A 24,208-nucleotide genomic window follows, 5' to 3' on the forward strand; every position below is an offset into this window, starting at 1 on the left:
TTCATAGGGTATGATCTTTCCTCTGACTTTATCCACCTTGATATTATTCCCTCTTCTCTCTTCCTTATCCATCCTGCTCCATTTTTGAACACCCAGATCGTGCCAACTTAGTAAAATATTTTCCTACAACCCCAGCCTATCAAGATTTTTTCCTCTTCTGGATTCTTATTTTACTATTAATTAAGGAGGAAGTTAATTATGTGCTGACCTGTGACATCTTTCATAGTACTATCTTGAAATGCTATTAAAATACTTAATTGTTTAATTTTACTTGTTCAAGTCTGGTATCTCCAACTAGATTTTTAAACATCCTGAGGGCATAAACAGTGTCTTACTTTGTATCACTCACCACTATTGACATAGTACCTTGTATGATAAATTTATGCTAATTAATGGAAATGGAGACTTGGTAATTAGTGGTGAGCACAATAACTTCCTTTATGCCAATTCCAGAAAGTACATCTATATGTAAGGAGAGAATTGGAAAATTTAATATCTTAAATCCTCCATATAAAAGCCCATGTTCAGGGGAGACATGTATTTCCACTCTTCTTGTTGCCTTGTGAAGTGACATCCTACCACTTCCAGTTTCTCCTCCTATTTTTACTCACTCGTTCTGGAGGGAGGAGAAGTAAGCAGAGCAAGAGGAATTTGACAGATGAGTTTGAGAAGAAGAAATAGGGTATCCTCATTTCTTAATTCCAGTCTCAGGTTTCCCAGCTTGCGTTGTACATGTGTACTTGTCTGCTCATGGATATCTAGTAACTTAGCAGGACTGTTTCTGCCTACTGTGGGGTATCGGTGGGGAAGGCCTGTAATTGTAGCACTGCAGTACTTCTTTGACATAGTGCATAATTTTAATTCTGTCACACATTGTTAGCAAGCCCATTGTGCCCTTCCATCTGAAGCAAACTCTTCAACAGCTTTTTCAGGAACAAAGGTGATATTTTATTTTCATTTTCCTGGCTCTGTGTGTCAATTCTGAACTTGGTTGGTGAAAAAAAAGCGTGTTATTTATAAACCTTTCAATCCTCAAACATGTAAAGAAAGTGTATTTTAGAATTAGTTCTATTAATAGCAGCAATTAACTTTGGAAAAAGGCAGGGGTTCTTGAGAACTAGATTTGGTAAGTTAGTTTTATCTAAAACAGAAACTGCAATGGGTTTCTGAGGCCTCCATGGCACCTGTTCACTCTGCTGATCTGATGCTGTGATGGAGGAGGCTGGTGATGGATGGGAAAGAAGATGATTAGAGCTTGAAGGATGTGATTTCCCTTTAGCCATCCACCATTGGTGGGAGGAAGAAAATGAAGGTGGACAAGTCAAATAGGGGATAAACCCATGTAAACAAAGTTATGGGAATAAAGAACAGTATTGATGGAGTGAGAAATGGAAGAAAGATACCAGATATCACGGTCAAAGGGCAATTAAGAAAAATTAAGTTCATGAGAGAAAGTGGGAAGTAGAGTTGAATTTAGACTTGAATCTAGACATTACCATCCATAGTTAGGTTGGGATCATTCTTTTGAGCAACTCAGTTTGGAATCAAGACTTTTATAATACAAACAAGAAAAGTGAGGTCCCAAAAGATACTTCTTTGAGGTCACAGTTCTTTTCAGAACTCATTTTGCCAAAGTTGAGAACTTCTATTCTCTGGACATTGGATGGGGATTGGGAGAGTCAGAGTTAAGTTTGGAGAGGCCAGATGAATGAGACTACACACCCACATGCACACATACTCGCATACACACAAGCACATATGTGTACATACCACACATGTACACACACACCACACCAAATACACCACACACACACATGCACATACACCTACACATGAACAACACACACAAGCACATACATGTTCGCACATGCCCATATGTCAGACACATGCAAATATATCACACACATAGGACACACACAATACATATACATGCACACACATGTACAAACACACTTAATTCAAACAATTCCACTTTTATGTTCTTTATAGACTAGAATTCTGAGTAAAATATCTTAGAATGAATGGTTCCTTTTACTAAACTAAGTTTAGAAAACTACTGCACCAGTGTGGTAGCCCTTATTTTGATATCCGGTTGACTGCTGGGTATAAAACTTACTAATACTATACTAAGGGAAGAGGAGATTTTTTGCTTATCTTGTGAAATCTCATGCCTTTACCACACTTTTTTTCTCCCAAGATGTACCATCTCCAGAGGGGCTGACGAGGGCATATCTAACAAATAGGGCTTTGTCATTTAAAGGATGGTCCACAGACCGACTCCATCAACATGACTTGAGAGCTTGTTAGGAATGGAGACTCTCAGGACCCATTCTGGAACCCTAGATTTAGAATCTGTATTTTAACAAAATCAGGTTGAGAAGTTCCCATCTAGTTGATCTGTATGATTTTTCCAATTTCTGAAATGTTATGAATTTTGAATATTTAACTGTAACATATTCTTTTTATAATTCTATAATCAAAGGAGTAATTTCAGCTTTGGAAGTTAACTGTGATGTCTTCACTCTTATGAATCCATCCATTACACATTGCACACATGAACACAGTGGTTATTGCATTATCATGAGTGTTAACACCATTTCCCATCAAGAAACTGATTAAACTTAAAATCTACCATCAAATTTTTTACTTAAAAATGTATTTTCAAAAAAGTATTGAAACTGTGAATGGGAGAAACGATTTAAGATGGGTCATTATAGCTCCTCAGTGTATCATGATGAACATGTTTGGATTTTGTGGAATAATGTCATGTGGAGGGGAAGAAACCCTTTCTTAATTAGCTCATTAGCTCTGATTTTACTTTACAGTGTAAACAGTCTTTTGCAGAAGTCATAATTACTTATAGATGCTAATGCTGACTGTACTTTAAAATCTAAAAATTACTGTCATTGGAGTTGTGTCTTGAAAATATGTTTATCTATCCTTGTGCAAATGCTTTCTAGAATCCTGGAAAGCACTTAAAATTTTTTTTTGAGGCACTTAAGCTCAACAGCTAATGGAAGATCATGTATTTAAATAATTTACGCTTCCATCTGGTTTGAAGAACACCAGGTGGAAGTGGCTGATCAGGATGAGTCTGTTACGTGGAAGGAAATGTTTGCTCAAAATAAATGAAAGGCAAACATTTACATGAGCCCCATCTTTTTGTCTGTGTGGGTGACTCCTGTTTCCTGCTGTAATATTCTCTGGTCTTGGATTCTGTCTTTTACATTCACTGTGTATTGATGAGATTCCAGAAGGAGCATGATGAACTGAGTGATTTCCACTGTTTTATTTTCTTCTTCACAATCTTTTGATCATAAGCAATTATTGTGTCTTTTTCTTGTCCTTCCTGCATGCCAACCTGAAATCAAAAGGGGCTGTCCCCTTGCTGTAGGAGAGAGAAAGCAGAGCTTCCTGGATGTGCTTCTCCTTGTTGCTGGGCCAACTGGCAAATTTTACGTTTCCCACTGAGCATCACAGTGTGTTGTCAAAAGCGTGGTTTTGTGAGTTGACTTTTGATAGGCACTTACTGTATCTTACCTGTCAACACCGCAGTGGACTTCCTCATTTACAGCATGTGGCTTGCAAGCACAGACCAAACCCTTCAAGCCAAGAAGAGTCCTACAGAGCACATAGCTCCACTTTCCAGCTCTCTTCTGTTCAATGTGCTTGTCAGACACATTCTCCCATGCGTGGACTTTTTGGGTGTGTGTCAGTGTCTGTGTGTCTGTGTGTGTCATTTTAGGGTAGATAAAAGGAACAGAACCATTCCTGCTGTTAATGCTACAAAGACAAAAATGGAACTTTTTGTTCTGGCATCATAAGGAGGAATTACTGGCTATGGAGGGCATTTGTTCCCAGGGTTATAAACCAACTCACCTAACGATTTCTCAGCTTACATGGGAGAGTATGAAAATGATTACCACAAACTGAGTTAACACTGAGAAACACAGCCTTTTTAGTCCACATATTTTGAAATATCATGGCCTCCATACTCTACCAGTAGAACACTGAAGTTTACTTCCCTAGCCTCTAAGACTCTCCAGGGAAAAAGATCACAAAATCTGCAGCAGCTTCAAATTCATCTTTTCCAGAGCCAAATGAAATACAAATTCCAAATGTTTCGAGTTTTATTCTAGGTTTAGAAATAACACTTTTTCAAGTCAGTTCTAAATTTGACAACATCCCCTCTCTCATTGCTAGAAACAAGGCTGGGCTGGGCTGGGCTAGGGATAGGGTACCCTGAGTATTACCCGGAATGACTGCTTCTCCAGCCATCACAACTACGTGAGAATTTCTGAGGGAGGGGCCCTTTCATTTATTGTAAAATAAATTGACAATGGGGTCCTTAAAAATTGTTTGATGGAAAATTGTTTGATGGAATTGTTTGGGGCATTCTTAGATCTTGTTAGCCACTCCACTTGAAACAAGCAGTAGTCATTCCTGTCATCACTTCCCTTGTTTAGCTCTTGGCTACACTTTTGGGTGTGGACTGCAAAGGAGGCTCGGTAGGAAACATGGACATTGAGATAGCCCTGTGGCCTCCTCTCCTCTTTTCCAGGATGGCCTAGAAGCCTCAGGGGTGGTTGAGTCTAGTATATATGGAATCGGGGGGCTCTCAGTAGTCCTCATGTTCCCCTCAACTGGTGCCAGTCCTGGTGTCACTGTGGGTAGCTGCTCCTGCCTTACCAAAGGTAGAAGTCATATGGCAGAACCGATTTAGTAAGCTTAGCAAGAATGCTGTTTAATAACTTAGTCATTGGGGGCGCCGGGGTGGCTCAGTGGGTTAAAGCCTCTGCCTTCAGCTCGGGTCATGATCCTGGGGTCCTGGAATCGAGCCCCGCATTGGGCTCTCTGCTCTGCGGGGAGCCTGCTTCCTCCTCTCTCTCTCTCTGCCTGCCTCTCTGCCTGCTTGTGATCTCTCTCTGTCAAATAAATAAATAAAATCTTAAAAAAATAACTTAGTCATTGTGTTGGACAAGTGGGTTTATGAGGCATACTTGAAAATACCTTTGTTCATCTTCCCCACTGCTTGTTTTTCTCCTGCCCTAAGGGCCAGTTCTCGATTTTCTGATTACCTCCAGATAACAAAAGATCCTCTGATTGTCATCAGTAACTGATTTCAGTTCAGTAGTTAATACGTCAAACCAGCGTAGTAAGTAAAACACCTGTTTCCATTTAATGGCAAACTTTTTCCTTAGCTTGGGCTAGTTACAAGCAGCCCCCCGGTAGGCTTGTGGGGGCTGCTGGGGTGCTAGTGCTGGTGCCACTTGCCCCGTACAGTGCTCTGTCTCGCCAGGGCCGTAGTTAGAGATGGTATGGAAGAGGAGAGGGAGGCAGGAAGCTCACACTGTTGGCATGGGTGCTCCCTGGATTTGGGAGATTGGTAAAACTACATTTCTCTTGTAGGACACACATACACGTACACACACACACACACACACACACACACACATACATACCTGCGAGTGTGTCTCCCCTGGTTGGTCACATATATGGTCCTCAGCCCTGGGGATTCAGCAGTTCACACTGATGGGGTCTCTTCATCTGTTTAGGTAGGTCCTATGTTAGTATTATGCTGGCTTGCTTATATGAGAGGCCACATCTGGGGATACTCAGGAATCCTTTGCTGCAACAAACCCTGGAGGCATATGCAAGGCATGACAACAATTTCTACTTCACTATCAGAGGAGCTGGCCATCATCTTTCTCCCTTTGGAAATTCCAGGGTCAGACACCAGTCCATGGTGTCTCCCAGCTCTGGGGGATGTATGCCAGGCTTTCAGAGGGATCCCACCGAAGTCTTTTCCTTAAATGTGAAGGGAGGGGCATGCACTGACTTTATACTCCAAGCTCCTCAATCTTGGGGAGGGTTGGCACTCACAGCATATAGCAGAGTGGCTCTGCAAAAAGTCCTTTAATAATCAAACTGCTTTTTTCAGTCCCCCCCAGTTCTTTCTAGGCTGAGGATGAGTAGTGAGCAAAGTGTTGAATAACGGTTTTTAACCAAGTCCCGTGCATGTTCTGACTGGTGGCCTTGTGTCTCGCTTTGTAATATATTTACTGTCTTGGGGCCTCTGCTGAAATTAAAGTCAAAATGGTTTATTTAGCATCTGGCTACATTAAATCAAAGTTTGAGTTTGAAAATCCAGGTTTTATGTTCGTACAGATATGTGAATATCTATGCATCCTCAGTTGAACAACTTAAAATTTAAAGTTTCTCTTCTGCTTTCTCTTTAATTACATGTGCATTTGAATGAAGAGCTTACAGGGGAAACAAAATCTTTCCAAAGTAGAGAAGTTCTATTGCTCATTTCTAACCAGATGATATTGTGGGGAAACCCCTAAATAGTTCTATGATGTAGACAGAAGAATTATTGTCCAATCTGGACCCCTATTTCTAACAGCATGATCTTCTTCAGCAGCAAGGTGCAATAGTATTCAAGATGAAAGAGGTGATATCATGGAGCGCCTGGGTGGCTCAGTCAGTTAGGCATCTTCCTTTGGCTCAGGTCATGATCCCAGTGTCCTGGGATCAAGCCCCATCTTGAGCTCCCTGCTTGGCCAGGAGCCTGCTTCTCCCTCTGCCTACTGTTCCCCCTGCGTACTTTCTCTCTCTGTCAAATAAATAAGTAAAATCTTAAAAAAAAGAAGTGATCCACAACACAAGCAGTAATTAACCAAACAGCTAGCAGTTATGGAATATGCACTCTGTTTCAGATGTTAAGCCAAGATCTTGGAGGAGTTTGGTCTTCAGACCCTCACAATAGCCCTGTGTGAGGGGGCTGCTATTATTCTCCTTTGATGGAGTTTTAATGACTTGCAGAGGTTCATATAGACTTCAGTCCAGGATATCTAACCTCATAGCATATTTTTTTAAAAAGATTGAAAAGAGAATTAGGAGGGATTTGGAGTTCTGAGAAATATTTTCTTGTGAAATGGGATTGTAGAGTTTTATATGCTGTCATATTCCCTTGACTTCACTTAGTTTCAGCCATTTTATTGAATTTATTTTAAATAATCTTGCTCACTGAACATGACCTATTTTTGTGGGCATGGGAATATCAGGACAAAAGGGCAAGTTTGGGGGCACCTGAGTGGCTCAGTGGGTTAAGGCCTCTGCCTTCTGCTCAGGTCATGATCCCAGGGTCCTGGGATTGAGACCCACCTTGGGCTCTCTGCTCAGCGGGGAGCCTGTTTCCTCCTCTCTCTCTCTCTCTCTCTGCCTGCCTCTCTGCCTACTTGTGATCTCTGTCTGTCAAATAAATAAATAAATATTTAAAAAGAAAGGGCAAGTTTTTTTTTTTTTTGTAAACTACTTTACTGAGGTATGATTGTCATTTAAAACGTGGTATGTATTAAATGTATACAATTTGATGAATTTGTGGTAAGTATACATCTCTGAAACCATCACCACCATCAGATGTATTTGCCATAGATGTATTTATTATCTCCTAAAATTCCCTCCAGCCTCTCTTGTTAATTAATTATTTTTTTTTGTGATAAGAACACTTAACCTAAGATTTACTCTTTTAGCAAATTTTAAGTATACAATATAGTGATAGCTATAGGAACTGTGTGTTTGGTAGATCTCCAGAATTTTCTTATCTTGCATAACTGAGATTTCATGTGACCATCATCTTTACATTGTCTTCTTCCTTGAGCCAAAGGAGCAGGTTTTATAAGAACAGTGCTAAAGGGTCTCCTAGGAACTTTTTTTGCCCCTTTTATCAATGTTTAAGAAACTTCCATTTAGCTCATTTATTTTAATGAAAAGTATGGGTGGCCATTTTTCATTGCTACTTCCTGACTTATCTGATTGTTATTTTCTTAAAGTCAAGGATTTCTTTACTTAAAATGGTTTTAAGACATGGCATGGACAATGTAGTAATTATGTTTTTTTGATTCCCTAAATAAAGGGAAAGGCCATGGAGAATGCAAGTGTACCCATACCCACTGCACATTGATGACTTTCTTTTTCTTCACAGGCATGTGAAAGGACTAGCATAGACTTAGCCTGTGCCCCTTTCCTTCCTGGATGAGGGAAGATGTGTTTAGGTCAGGCTGTATCTTTCACAGTGTTTCTTTTCTTTTCTTTTTTTTTTTTAAAGATTTTATTTATTTATTTGATAGAGAGAGAGAGATCACAAGTAGGCAGAGAAGCAGGCGGGGGTTGGGGGGGTGGTGGGAAGCCAGATATGGGGCTTGATCCCAGGACCCCAGGATCATAACCTGAGCTGAAGGCAGAGGCATTGACCCACCGAGCCACCCAGGTATCCCTTTCACAGTGATTCTTAACCACGCAGGTTAAGAATCTTGCTGGCTGGTTGTGTGTGTGAGTTTTAGAAAACATAGGGAAACAGTAGACAGAGTAAGAGAACACATGAGTGGAAAGGTTTGGACAATGTGAAAATGGTGCCTCAATAGCATTCCTTTAGTCATTTTGAGTACCTTTGTTCTAAAAGTACTCTGGCTTATTTACGAATTTCCTGAAATGAGAATGATTTTAAAATAGACCAAGATAGGCTTTCCAGTTGGTGGTGGGATTTTCTTCCTTTCTGCCCTCAGCCACCTAAAATTTTAAATTTTAGTTTTCTTTTCTTTTTTTTTTTAAAAGATTTTATTTATTTATTTGACAGAGATCACAAGGAGGCAGAGAGGCAGGCAGAGAGAGAGAGGAGGAATCAGGCTCCCCGCTGAGCATGAGCCCCGGCCAGGTGCCCCTTAAATTTTAGTTTTCTTAAAGGTTATGAATCTTATGACCAGTGTGAATAAAAGGAAAGCTCTCCAGAAAACCATGCCATTTTATTGTTGTGTTGACTGTAATCCACTTGAAAACAATCTGTCAGATTCAGGACAAGTCCTCTAGACCTCCTATGGACATATTGTTTCCCTTAAGAATTTACTATATAGAATGATTTACTTTTTCCTTTGTTCAATAACAATTTGTTGAGCACCTGCTACGTCTCAGTTGCTGTCTAGGTGTGGGAGTAAAGGGAACAAAATGAGACAAAATCTATGCTTGAATTGAACTTACAGTCTCATGAGTGGAGACAGAAAATGAGCAAAAAAATTAGTAACATATATATGTATTAAAGAGACATGCTATGGAGAAAAATAGGGAGTGGGGATATAAAAGCTGGGGTTAAGGGGGGTGGTTTAATATCAAGTAAGAACATTAAGGAGCACTTACTGGGAAGGCGATTTTTGAGAAGATGAGAAGAAAAGCAGGAAGTGAGCTGTGTGAAGATTGGGGAAGGTGCTAGACTTTTAGGCGATTTGCTGTTTGGGAGGACTCCTTTGGCTTGATCTGCTCTGGCATTGTATCTCTGGAATCAGTTTAGAGCTCAACTAACCTCTCAAAGTAAGGGGAGAGTAAAGCAGTAGGACTTTCAGGAAAAAAAAAAAAAAAAGATGGGAAGGAAAAGCCTTCATGTAGCCTGGTGGTGGGTTTAAGGGCCCACCCTTTCTCTGCCAAGGCGATACTATTCTATTTCATTTCTCAGGTATAGGCTCTGGTGTCTCCTTGAGTTGACTACTTACGCAAAATTTAGCCAACTCTAACATGAGACAGGGTACAGTTCTTAAAGGCCTGCCCTCCATTTTGATGTCAAGTGCAAGTTTGGGGTATTCCCCAAACCACCCTCAGGTTTGAGAATTCTTTAGCACTTGCAGAACTCACTGAAAACTGTTATACTTATGGTTATGGATTATAGCAGATTAAAATCAGCTAAGGGAAGAGATGCATAGGGCAGACTCCAGAGAGGTCTAAATGTTAAGCTTCCAATTGTCCTCTCCCTGTGGAGACACAGATAGCATTAACTCTTCCTGGCATCCATGTGTGGCAGTGTGCATGGAGCTTTGCCAACAGGGGAAGCTCATCCGAGCCTGGGTGTCCAGAGTTTTTATTGGCACTCAGTCACTTCTCATCTGCATGTCCTTTAGTTTCCAGCTCTTCTGGACATTAGGTTGACACCCTTAGACTCTAGTTCCTCCTGAGAGCAACAGAAATTGCTTGGCCTAACATAAATCACATCGTTGAACTCCTTGGTGGCCAAAGCCCCCAGGCAAACAAAGACAGTCCTGCTAGTCATGACATTTCAGGAGTTGAGAGATCAACTCTCAGTAGCTAAAGGCAAAGGCCAGACCTCTCTTTTGGATAAGGTTAATTTTTCACTATACGGTTTGTAATATGCAGTTATTTTTCTCCGACATTTTTGTTTTTAGAACATCACTCACTACCTACCTCTCTTCATTTAAAAATCCACATGAGAGGTGAGGAGGCAGAAGTAGAGCTGGGGGCTCTTCATCTGCACACGTGAGGGGACCACATATTTCACATTTGCATCTTAAGTTTCTTTACTATTGAATATAGAGTAGATGGCTTTAAATAACATTCTTCTCATTGTCTTTTGTCCCTTTTTGGGGCAAGAGGAAAAACACGAATTCATGGACGAAAATATGTATATATTCCGCACAAAATCATTGAAGGTAAGTAAACTAATAGCACATAGATTTAAATGTTTACTGGTTTGTGTCAGTGTCTGGTTATACAATGAATAATTCATATCAAACTAGTAGAATGTAACATTTACATAAAATAATACTTTGCAAATTTATGGTAAGTACTAATTACTTGCCTTATTTGCCATGACTATGATATTAAATATTCATAAAAATGTGATTATTTCTTTGATTTGGCAGGCATTTAGATTTCTCTACAGCTTTTCACACTGCTAATTTTAATCCAGTAAATTATCTGGAAGAAAACAGTATGCAGCCTAAAAACTGTTCAAAATTCACTCCAACATTGAGCACATTATGGACGTAATGATCCATTACAACCAAACTTCAAGAAGGTCTTAGAAGAAAACTGAGAATTAAACAAAGAAATATGGAGGCTATCATCATGATTTGTCAGATATGTTTATTAGGAGATTTTTTTACATATATGATGGACAATTTTTACAAGTACTATCCTGATCTATAATAAACACATTTTGAGATGTTTTGCTCCCGCCGGGGGCCAGTTTAAGAGAATTTACCAGGACTCTGCCAGTGTTCATTTCCCAGCTTGATGTTCAGTGAGATTATTTGTGAAGGCACATTAATGCAAGAATCTGAACTGTCGGTAAGTGTGCTCGAAATGCTCCTTATGGGATCAGAGGGGACACCTCCTCCCTTCCTCCCCTGCTCCTGTTTAAGTTGTGGGTTCTCATCTTCTATAAAACAAAATCAGAGTTCAATGGCACAAAACTCATATCAGAGGAGACTGTATGGCATTACCTGATTGTTTCAGATTCTGTTAACTTAGAAGCATTCTGGTAATAATTTGCCAGCTTTTTTTTTTTAAATTCAGTGAACACAAAATGAATCTCTCTCATGGCTATTTGGCATTCTGTAGTCAAAAAATTCAGAGAGGGAAAGGAGGATTTCTCTTGGGATCCAAAGGCTTAAGGACATACAAGAAAAAGGGAGGTAGTAGTGGAAGGGGGTGGAGAATGTCAAGTGTGAGTTTGCTCATCAGAAAGTAGTTGGAGGGAGATGTCAGAGAGGGACCAGACACAGTGCCTCTCTTGTTTACACCACAGCTTCTGTCACTGAATCTCTATGAGCCAAAGACATTATAGAACCCAGAGTTCCTTTGAGAGCTAGTATTCAACAGGGTGAGTTTTATTAATTCAGTACCTGGAGCTAGAGCTAGGAAGCGCTCCCAGATTTGTTCTTACCTATTTATGAAAGGTGCTTGAATCAGGTCAGGGCTATGATACTGAATAACATTTAAGTTAACTCTGAAAAGTGTTGTGTTTAAAATATAACCCCCCCAAATCAGAAGTTTGTAACTTGAGACTAACAGAAGAGGACAGGTGGTGTGATGTACAGACAAAAGAGGGCCCTTCTTTCACAAACAGTAAGGAAAACATGAAATGAAGATTAAGACTGGAGATTTAAATGGGTAGCAACTCAACAAAGTTTATAAACCTGTAAGTATGAATGCTCTGCTTTGTTTGTCCTTAAAAGTGACAATGACTGGGGTGCCTGGGTGGCTCAGTTGGTTGAATGGCTGCCTTCTGCTTGGGTCATAATCCCAGGGTCCTGGGATGGAGCCCTACATCAGGCTCCCTGCTTAGCGGGGAGTCTGCTTCTCCTTTTCCCTCTGTTGCTCCCCCTGTTTGTGCACTTTCTGTCAAATAAGTAAATAAAATCTTAAAAAAAAAAAAGTGATTATGACCTGATAACCAATGCTAACATCATGGATGCTTAACAGCAGGTTCTGAAGAAAGATAACTTGGTTTGTTTATCATGCCAGGAGGCAACACAGCTTAGTAGTAAGGTTGGGAGCAGACAGATGGGGGCACCAGTTCTGTCTGCTCCCGACTTCTAAAAAGTATGACTTCTAATAAGTTATTCAACTTCTCTCTGCCTCAGTTTCCTCATCTGAACTGGGGAGGAACAATATTCATCTCATAGGATTGTTGGGAGGATATACTAGGAATGTTTCTATGAAGGCTTAGCATAGTGTCTGACATGTGGTGAGCGCTTAGTAAATTTTAGCTTGTATTATTACGCCTATTACATTTAGGAAACTAAAACAGAAAAAAAATCAATTACTTAAATGTCTGTTCATATGAAAAGAGACTTCAGATATTTGATATTTGCCAAAATGTTTGAATTGACTGCACTGCATGATTTTGTGATAGTAGAAAACTAGGATAATCTAGATAAGTCAAAGATGGCCACTGAAGGCCTCCCAACTCAGTCTTGGGTTTAAGCAGGAATTAACAAAGTAGACATTTCAGTATGAGATTCAGGATAAACCTTGGTTCTAGAACACTTCCGATTCTGGTTGGTCTGGATATATTCTAGACCAGGAATTCATGATCTGGAATCCATGAGTAACTAGAGTTTAGGATTATTACTTATAGATTCTTTAAGGAATGCTTGTTAATGCCTGGAAATGGGATACAAAACTGAAGGTATACGCATTTTTCTGGGCAGAAGGTCCATAACTTTGATCAGATTATTAAAGGGTTTATGACTCTTCAGATGTTCAGAATAATTGGTCCGGATCATGTGGGCTTTTAATGAGCACTACCTAGAAGCAAATAAGGTTCCAGATTCCCAGTGAGTCTGAGCGGTGATTAGGAGAGCAGGAATCTTGTCTTTGTTCTGGAATTAGGAGGCTATCTATGATGTGTTAGCTTTTTTGGCAAGCACTTCACAATGAGCTTGTACTAAACAAAATTGATATGGTCATTCTCCCAAATGTCACTCTTTCGCTATAGCCACCTCATCCTTCCTTATGTAATTGTTATTTTGAGTTCCAGTACCAGACTTTCCATTTATAACAAATGTTACAATCATGCTATATAATCATGTTAGATCTTCCCATAATTTTACTACATTTAAATAATTTTGAATCCTGACTCTGTCATTCAATTCATTTTATGACACTTGCAATTTCCTTTTAGTCATAAATTTGATAATCATGCCACCTAAATAAATATGGAAAATCCTGTGTCCATTTAAGAAAATTCTTTTTCTTTTTTGGAAAAAAATATATTCAGGCTTGATAAACTTTTTCAACACAAAACACTGTAATCATCTTTCTGGCAAAATACGAATGATATTTACAGAACAATTTTTGAGTCCCTTGTTACAATGTTGAACTGATAAATTAGGGAAAAGCAAGAATAGATTGAAATATGTTACTCCTTTTTAGCCAAAGCCTTCTTGTGTCATTGTTTTGAAAATTAGCAATGATACATGAATATGATTTGCCTAAATTGAGGCTATAAAAAAAACAACGCAAAGAACGTTGTAGTAGAGTGTGAAACTATTCTGACCCAATTTTTACTTCCCTAACAAACCCACACAAAGTCCTCAGAAAATCTGCTGCAAGATGGCACAGTATAAAAAAGCTATGTATAAGTTAACCCCACCCACATCCCTCTCCCCACCTAGGTTGCTATCGGTACTTCTTACAATGAAAAAAAAATGTAAACCGTGTGCTTGCTTGCTTTCTCTGAAGTCTATGCACCACCTACTGAATTGCTTTTCCAAGCTATGACCAACCTTCTCAAGAGCCTGCTCACCAGGTTTGAGACACAAAGCTGCCTTGAAATCAAAGATTCGGTCTGATGGAGCCTCTCCAGTTCCTGATGCTAATCATAGAACTAGAGGCTGCTCTTTCAGGAAAGCAGAACCTTCACGTTTTAAAGAGGGGAAAATCCTACCTTCCAAGAAAACTGCAGAGTATATACCTCTTCCCTTTCCACTAGTCAGCTCCCCCAAGCTGATTTATTATTATTATTATTATTATTATTATTAATTACCCTGACGAGGACTTGTGGATTCACCACAAGCATCTCCTTACTATGGGCAGAGAGTTATAGAGAGCCTCTACTTCCCAGGAAGTTTCCTGGGAAGCCAAAGGAAAACTGTACTCAGGGAGGGGTCAGAGCGGTGTGCGGCGGCTGTTAGCAGCTGTGGGCACCATCTGACTGATCCGAGCATGTCCTCTGAGCTGCCTCAACAATATGTGGAGCTTATGGGAGATCCAGGCCCGGCTGCCGGGTGTCATTTCCTATAAGGGAACCGGCTGAATTGGCGCCGGTTCTGTCCTCGGCAAATGTGCCTAGTGGAACAAGTGTGGTCTTCATTTACCCAGAGTCTCTGAAAGGAACACAAAGGGCCGAGAAGATGGTTTCCTTTGTTAACACGGAGATAACATTGTTTGCCTATGTTAATTTAAAAGGAGGACCCAAAACATGAGACATCTGGTTTTTAAAAGTCAAATCTGTGCCCTCTTCTTGGGGTTTTTCGTTTAATTGGGGTATAATTAAAAACATTGAAAAAAAAATGGGAGAAATCAGCTAGAGAGTTTCCATTCCTGGGACTTTCACCCCACCTGAGATCAAACAGACCCTTGATTGTGTTTAAAAAGCCCAACTTTTGTTTTGCAGATGGTGCAGTTGACCAATGCTGCCATTCTTTGGCTGGATGAAGAGAGGTCAGCCCTCTGGAGTCTGGGATAGTTTTTCTGACAGTGTAGAGAGTATTAGCCTGAGCTGCTTGAAATATGTGATGTCTAGAAACAGTGGGAATAGTATTTATTGTAGCTTATGTGCACATTGTGTGGGCTTTTAGCTGTTGAATCAGAGGTCCCGCTCTTTAAATGTCATTGCACTGCGCTGTCGTGTTGTTGCTACTGGGAAAGAAACTACAGAAACTTTAAAGAAAAGGCATCCATTAGTCCATTGGCACCCAAGAGCACCATTGAGTTTCAGGAAGAAGGAACTTAAGACCATGCAAAGCAGTGCATTGACACATTATTTGCCTAGCACTGTTTAGAGGAGAGTTTACCTTCTGCATCTGGAGGATAAGCATAGATTAACAGTGTATTAGTGTCCTTGGGCTGTCCTAAATACCAAAAATACCAAAAAGGGTGGCTTAAAACAACAGGCATTTGTTTCCCCATTTTAGAGGCCAGAAGTCTAAAGTCAGGTGTTACCAGGATTATACCCCCTCTAAAGTCCTCCAGGGAGGATCCTTCCTTGACTCTTCCAGCTTCTGGAGCCTCAGATGTTCTTTGGCTTGTGGCAGCAGATCTCCAGTCATTGCCTCTGTCTTCACATGGCCTTCTCTCTGTGTCTCTGTGTCTTCATGTGGCTGTCCTCTTTTTGTCTCTCTTTTTCCTTATAAGGACCCGCTTATATTGGATTAATGACCACATCTTAACTAACTGCAACTGGAACTACTCCAATTCCAAGTAAGGTCACATTCTGAGGTGCTGGAAATTAGGACTTCAACGTACCTTTTTTGGGATACACAATTCAAACACGAAGACCTAGCATTAAAGGAAGGTAGACTGAAGGGGAATTAAGAAATGAACTCTGTTACTCTTCATTTCGTGTTAGGTTTAAAGTTGGTTAGGAATTAGGATAGGTGATGGAGGTGCTGCTGTGGGATTTGGCAGTACCGACTGAAGGCAGAAATTTAATACTTAGAGATGCCAGGAACTGTGGAAAGGAGCAGTATTAGAATTAACAAGATTTATAAATGAAGGCCATGCCAAGACAAAATTTGTTGGCACCATAGATTGTCTTTGGATCTGATGAATTGGAAAAACTCTTTGTGAGAATGCTCCATCACAGAAAGATAGTGGCTTTGTGATGGGTGTCATGTATTTTTAGAGGTGACAAAGCCTACTTTTTCAGTCAAAAGTAAATACAAAGCCCTGGCTTAGTGTCATGTTCTATATTTTGGATACACAAAAGTAACATATGATACTCCCTTATAGTTAAAGAAATCTAACCAGAAGGGTTTGGGAAGAAGGTTTTACGGTGAACTGAAGTTCTACTTTTATCAGGAGTCTCATTTTATCACCATTCTTATTTCTTATTGTGGGACCCTTAGAGGAAGTGATACAGTTACTCCGGGATATTTTCTTACTTACTGGTAGCTGGAAGGTTGCAAACGACAAAATCTTCCCCTTAGGGTCCAATGATTAGTTTTTCTACCTTGACAGTTACTTTTCCTGGGTTCCATGGGTAAAAGGAACAACTCAGTCACCTTATCTCAAACAAAACCAAACTCAAAAGACATTTATTTATTAGTAGTCTGAAGGAAACAGTAGTAGAAGATACAGTACTGATTGTGTTCCCGAGACTGTATCAGTTGTGTCTTGGACATTCTTCAGTGTGCTCCTGGGCCCACTTCTTCAGCACAGTTGGGGAATGATCACGCAGGAGGACACTGAGCCAAGTGCTCATAGCGATGCAGTAGTCAAGTGGAGTGTGTCAGACTCAAACCTCCCTTTGTCTGAATTGAAAGTCTAAATACCTATTGCCTGCTCTTTAGGAACCAATGGTTAAGGAGGGAGCAGAACTTTTCAGGGCTGTACAAATAGTATGAACAGAAGCAAAAAATAGTCTACCCAAAAACACTTCTTATTGGGTGCCAACTATGTGCCACGTGCTTTGAAGATAGACATTTTTACTCATTATGTAATTAATCTAGACACTTGTATGTGCTATCTCTTCTCCCAAAAACCATACAAAATGTTATTCCCCATATTCCAACCGAGATGGTTTTCCAAAGGCAATACAGATAGTAGTTGTTGGAGGTGGGCTTTGCACAACTGCAACTGGTAAATAGAGAATGGCGATCATTTTGAATTATCTGGAACAGAAGCACCTTGTTAGTGAGCGTGAGAGATAAAATTGGAAGTGTGTGGGCAATTGATGGAGGGTTCTGAATGTAAGCCTGAGGACTATATCTATGACAGCGATATTACCAAGCAACTGCAGTTTTTGAGCAGCTGGGTAAAGTGATGAAAACAATATTGAAGAAGAGGAATCCAACATTTATGAGAGGAGAAAATAGAGGCAAGGAAACCAGCCAGAAGGTTTTTACAGTAATTGAGGCATAAGTTGAATTAAGCCTTCTGTGTGTGGGGGCTGTGGAAAAGAAAAGAAAGGGAGTTTGTTTGTTTACACCTTGTCTCGCTCCAAAGAAGACTTTAAGGTAGTTTGCAAGAATCTTTGAAATACAGCAAAGGAATGCAATGAGTGGCATGGGGGAAAAACATAAAAACAAACAAAGGTAATGAACTAGAAGTAAGGCCAGTGCATTTCTGATGTGGAAGGTGTCCTGCTCATCTACAACATAATTGAATAAGGGAATAAGTCTGTATGTTCCAGAAATACAACTCTGTTCCTCTGGCTTAATGCAGGGGTGAATTTTAAAGTATATAGAGGAATTTGGGGGGCTACATACTCTTTAGGCAATCCAAAACTTGCACAACTTTTGATAAATATTACATGGCATTAAGTTGAAGTAATAGGACTGTGTTTATTGAATGCCAGAGATAAAAACCAGAAACCTATTCCTTAATCAAAGTCAAGCTGGTTAACATTGTTTTTGACATCTCCTTTTCAGAAAGGAGATGTGCCTGGGTAGACTACCCTAACTTCACTCATGGAGGAGTCAAGAATATGCTTGGGAGGGATAAAGATTCTCATGAGAAAAAAAAAAAAAAAAAGCATTAACTAAGTGGCGATCCTGGCCTCCAGTTTCAACATCATGTAACACATCCATTTGAGAAATTTTTAAGGCAAATGGAAAACTAATATCACAAACATAAATATCTACATAAACCATAGAATTTTAGTTTTTCTAGTTTAACGCAAAACTTCCCGGATGTCCTTCAAATAGATTAACTCTATTAGGATGCGTATTTGGAATGAGCTAGCTTTCTGCATGGTATGGAATAGGGATTAACGGAGAGGCATTAAGTGATGAATCACAGGGGTTAGAGCACAGTAGGGAGAAGAGAATGAGGCTGTACCCTTAGTCTATTCCTGTTAGACACTATCAGGGACTCTTAGTTGCAAACAACAAAATCCTTACTCCTACTAGTTATAGCAGAAAAAGAATTTGTTAAAAAAATTTTTTACTGGTTCCCTCAGCATGAAGTACATTTTACCTTGTGGCATTCACATATCCATACCTGTTTTCATATATACATAAAACAAAGTTTGAGTGGAGCAATACCTCTTGCTTTATGAGATTTAAACGTTCTTCTTGTTCTATTCTGTTGCATTTTAAGAAATTGCTGGTTGTAATTCGCTAAATGGATTTTACATCTTACTAATTGGTTGTGAACAATAGTTAAAAAAAAAAAAAACCCCACCATAAAAAAAAAAAAAACCCCACCATATTAAGGATTGTCAGATAGCTCTGGAATTTCTGGGATTGGCAAGTTAGGTTGGAGGTAATGCAGCCAGTCACAATAGTAAACGCACACCATGACTCAGCTTGAGTGAGTCACTGCTTCTTGTACCACCTGAGCTCATAGCCTTGATATGGAACACCAAGTACCAGAAATTCCACTACTCTTTTCCACAGAAGCCGGATGCATCCTTTGCCACCCGACTCTGAAAATGGATTCTGCCACAGCCCGGCTTCCTTGGGTTGTTTAATTCCAAACTCAAAGCTCCCATGAGTGTGTCTGTTGCTAGAGCTGCAAGGAGAATACATTTTCTGTCTTCTTTCCTGAGAAGGCAGAGATTATACGGTGGGGAAACCCCAAACACTGAGTATTTGTTGTGGAGGTGTTGGGCAGGTAAAAAAATGGCAGGTGCTCATTGCATCCCAGATAAATGGTGGCTTACACTCAGTTGATTCCAGAAAATAATTCACATTGAGTGCTTGGTATTCTTCATGATTATAAAATTGAGGGTATAGTAAAGTAGAAGTAGAGAGTACCAAGGTCAGTGTTGAGAGCCACAACAGAAGGCTGAAGTGAGCTATATATTTTGAGCAATAATACATAATAGTTGCTCTTGCTGGTTTTGAACAGAGAGAATTTTTTTCCAGAAACAGTACCAGTCTTATCTTCTAGGGCTTGAAAGAGAATATTTCACATGACAGACAAAGTTAGTATATGGTAATCATACAATCTTCTCTTACAGGAGAGCTCCAGACTTGGAAATTGACAGAATACTTGATCACTCCTAGTACTCTGATGTGAAGATCTTTCTTAGGCCTAGATGCCAGATGATTACAGAGAAATCTCAAATAGCTAATTATAGGAGGCAATGGTTAGATGAAGGATTAGACACATTTTCGTTCTCTTAGACATGGGCCTTGTAGCATTTAGATGGCTCTTAACAAATGTGATTCTGGCAAATATTGTCAGTTATGGTAATAAACTGGGATATGAGAAGCTGAGAGAATGCAGATATGACTTTTGTTGTTATAATTGTCATCACGACTGTGCATAACAGCCGGGAGGCAGAACAAGTGACTTAACTAAGGCATAACTGTTCATGGTAGTAGTATTGATAATTTATTGTTTGTGTTATGCTGATTTGATTTGGTGGTGGTGGGGGAAGCTATCCTAGTTAAATAAAGATATTAACATTTCATTTTATTCAAAATTTTTTGAGCTCCTGTTAATAGTACTTAGGTTCTGTTCCTTATTAAGTCAATTGTTCAGGAAGAGAGAATAGCTTGAATGATTAATAAACCTAAGGATGGTCATCATTTATCTAAGTTAATTGTTGGTTGCTTTAAAGGATAAAGGAAGAGAAAGAGAAATCATGAAATATGTACCCAAATGGGCCAAATACCATTATCCTAAATCTCAGAGCTCAATTCAGAGTTGAGAAGAATTTTAGGATGTGTGGTCTTAATTGAGTATTGCTAGTTGAGTACAGCTGGAGGAAAACACACAACTCTGTTGTCTGATCTCACTTTAAATTTATGACTCCTAAGTTCCTGTGAGCCCTTAGTGCAATCCCGTGATCCTACTACATTTCACTAGCCAGTTCATTTTCTTGATCTCCTACATGATTATTTCCTGCCTTCTTTTCTCCAACAGATCTCCAACATTACCTCTCCATTCATTACTCTATACTGATAACCTCCCATCATTGACAACATAGAAGCAATCTGAAGAGAGCCTCCATACAGTGCAGTTCCCAAATCTACCAACCCACTTGTATTTGTCCCCACATCCATTTCCTTCTGGCCTACAATAATTAAAGAACTGTCCATACTTCTTTTTTAGTATGTTGGATCCCATTCCTTCTTGCCTACTCAAAGACACGGCATCTCTCTCATATTATTAACCCTCCCTAATTCCTGGATTATTCTCATCATCATGTAAGTATACTATTGTAGTCCTGTGTACTATGTTTCTAGCTTCTGTAAGCTTGATCCTTTAGTATTTGCCATACTGAAGATATTGGCAATATCTTGGCATATTGAAGATATGGCAGACATCTCATTCTGGACAACTGATAATATGGCTGAATCACCTTGCTTTGGCCTCCAGCCTTCCTTATTTATATACCCTTCCAGAAACCAATCAGTCAATCAAACACAAACCAGTCAATCTAGAATCGACACCCACAACCACTTTCTTTATGAGACTGTCATACTCCGGGCATTATACACTTGCCCTTATCACCCCAGGGTCAAGTACCAGATGACAATGGGCAGATTCTATGCCCCAGAGCCCATTGAAGTTGTTCAAACTAACCAATCCTAAGCCTGCTTGCCTTGCCTGACACTTTTTTTTTCCTGTAGAAACCACATTGAAGTTCCCTCTCTCTTCTATCTCAAAACTGACCACAGTGTTTCTCACTCTGGCTCCCTGTCACATGACGGGTACTCTCCCTGTATCTGTGAATATATGACTCACCATCTTTTCAGTGGCAGTTGTCTTCCAAACTGTTGCTCTTACTCTGCCTCAAAATTTCTATTATTACATTATATTTTAAAACACCCTTATTTGGAAAAAAAACAGCACCATTCTCTTTTGGTGTTATATTCACTCTTTATATGTACTTTCTTTTTAAACTATATTCATTAGATAGTGATCCTGCCCCCCTCTCAGTTTCCTGTCTTTCTGTTATTTCTTTAATTCCCTTTAGTCAGATTTTTGTCTTTACCACTTTGACGAATTCTCTTACCACAGTAAAATGTTGACTTCTGTCTTGCCAAATTCAAGAGTCCTCATTTTATTTAGTATTTCTGTAATATGTGAGGCAGGTGATTGCTCCCGTCTTGAAAAATTTTTTCTCACTTGCTCTTCTTTTCACTCTCCTTCTTGGTTTTTCCTTATCTACCTTACCTTTTTTCTTAGGTGTCCTTTCTTTCTCCTTCACACAGGTCATCAATTCTTAAACTCTTTGGTCTTATAACTCCTTATGCGCTTTTTTTTTTTTTAAAGAGCTCTTTACAGTCTTCAGAATTGCTGGGGATCCCAAAGAGCTCTTGCTTATGTGGATTGCTCCTATTGCTGATTACTATATAAGAAATTCAAGCATAAAAATTTAAAAACATTTATTAACTTGCTTAAAAATAACAAACCTGTTGGATATTTTAAAAAAGATTTTATTTATCTATTTGAAAGTGAGAGAGAGAGAGAGAGCACATGCATAAGAAAATATGGGTAGGAGGAAGTGGCAAAGGAAGAAGCAGACTCCTCACTGAGCAAGGAGCATGACGCAGGACTTGATCTCATGACGTGAACAGAAGGCAGATGCTTAACTGACTGAGCAACCCAGGTACCCCCAAACCCATTACATTTTAATATAAATAACATTTTTTTATATAGAATAACCATATTTTCCCAAACATTTAGTGAGAAGAGTGTCACAGTTTTACATTTTGCTAATCTCTTTAATGTCCGGGTTAATAAAAAACAGGTGGATTTTCATATCTGCCTCTGCATTTAATCTGCTGCTGCATCACATGTCATGTGGCACCTAGAAAACTCCACTATATTTTTGTGAGAGAATGAGAATGAAAAAGGCAAATGTGATCTTAGTATTGTTATGAAAATAACATTGACCATGTGTGCCTCCTAAAAAAAATCTCAGGGATCTGCAGAAGTCCCTGGCCACATTTTATTCCTGGTTCGCCTAGGTCACCTCACCTGTGTCCTTAAATGCTGTCTCTGAACGTGACTCCAGAAATTTACATCTCATGCTAGAAGACTTCTCTGAATGCCAGGAGATGTATTTGTAAATTTCTATTTTGCATCTCCTCTTGTCTAAGAGGCAGTTCAAACTTAACATGTCCCAAATTGGACTCAGTTTACCCCCACAAACTTGATCATCATTCCCCATTCCAATCAATGGATTCCAGTTGCGTGGGCCAAAAAAAGATTGTGTTATTCTTAACTTCTTTTTTTCATATTCCACATCAAATTCATTAGCAGATCCTGCTAATCTTGGAAATATTTTTCAAATCCAACCTCTTCTCATGATGTCTGTCACCACTCATCCTACTCCAAGCCACCAGATCTCTTGCTGGGATTATCACAATGAATTCTACCTCCTTGATTTACATTTCATATAGTTCTCCCTATCTGGTCTCTTCACAGGAAACCCAAGGGATCTTTTGGAAATTTGAGTCAGCTTCCTCTAATGGCTTTTGATCTGAATCAACGTAAAATCCACAGCCCCTGCCATGGACTGCAGGACCTCATCTCCTCCCACGCTTCTCTGCATCTCCTGCAACAGGGAGAGACTCTGCTCTTCCTCAAACACACAAAATAGTCTGCCTCAAGGTCTTTGAACTGAGTTCTGTTGGCCAGGAATGCTTTTCCTCTGCACAAACATGTGGCTCAATCCCTTGTTTCCTTTAGGTCACTCCTCAGATGTCACTTTTGGTGACTACCTTGTATACCCCCATGATCATTCTATCTCCTTCTGCTACTTTATTATTTCTCATATCACTTACCACCCCTTCGTTGGTTTGTTATGTACCTATTTGTCTGTTGGCTTTCTCCCTTCCCAGGAGAATGTAAGTTTGAGGGCAGGGGCTTTCTGTTTTGTTTACTTCTGTGTCTCTAGTGCCTGATTGATTGTGGGTACTTGTGCATCAAGGGCAGATGGCCAAGCAGCACATGTACCAGGCCTGCTGGAGCAGTGTTGATGGGGAAAACTCATGGAGACAGGAGCATTAAGAAGTCCCCTTTTGCTCATTGCATTACAGGGCATTGCAAAGAGATGTAGCAACTACATATGTTAGACTCTGGGAGAGGGTCCCTGACTCTTAGGCTATTTGAAAGAGAGATAGAAGAGAGGCCTTTGAAGCTGCATAATCAGATAAGCATCATCCACTTCCCCGAACACAAAAGCATTTCAGAGTGGCAGAGCTTTGGCTCTAGTCCTGTCCTGACAGTTCTATTTGTGTTTGTGATAACACCAGCTCTTTCCCAGCTCTGAGAAGGAGGATGCCCGTGGGGTCCCCTAGTTGTAGCTCTGTGCTGTGACAAGGCCATGGCACAATTTGCCATGTAAGCCTTCAAGACTGGGAGTGAAGGACTCCTTCTTACAGCACCGCTGGGAGCTGTGGTCCAAACCTTATGTTTGACTAGAGGCCTTTGTCTTAAGTGCTGAGCCATGGTCAGTAGCCATTCAACTTTATGGAAGACTAACTTCTGGCCAACTAGCCTTCAGGACAAGATCACCTTTACCTGCCAACATGTAATAAATATTTATTGGCTCAATTAATATCCTCATGAGGGTGACTGTGTGTAATACAAACAGTCCTCAACTTATAACATTGATTTATGACTGACTACACAAAACAGGGAGGAACAGTGTTAGAGAAGGAAAGTTCTTTGGGATTCATAACAAGAATCTTGGGGCCCCATTAGTATACTGGGGAGGAATTGGGCTATA

At 39.8% G+C, this 24,208-nt stretch overlaps 1 long non-coding RNA gene across 3 annotated transcripts in view; it reads left to right on the plus strand.

The window, feature by feature from the left end:
- The window catches only part of LOC309858860, a 348,226-nt gene that overhangs the window by 103,587 nt on the left and 220,431 nt on the right, over positions 1-24,208 (plus strand). The window lies entirely within an intron of this gene.

The sequence above is a fragment of the Mustela nivalis genome (genome assembly GCF_964662115.1).
Source record: "Mustela nivalis genome assembly, chromosome: 2".
NCBI lineage: Eukaryota > Metazoa > Chordata > Mammalia > Carnivora > Mustelidae > Mustela > Mustela nivalis.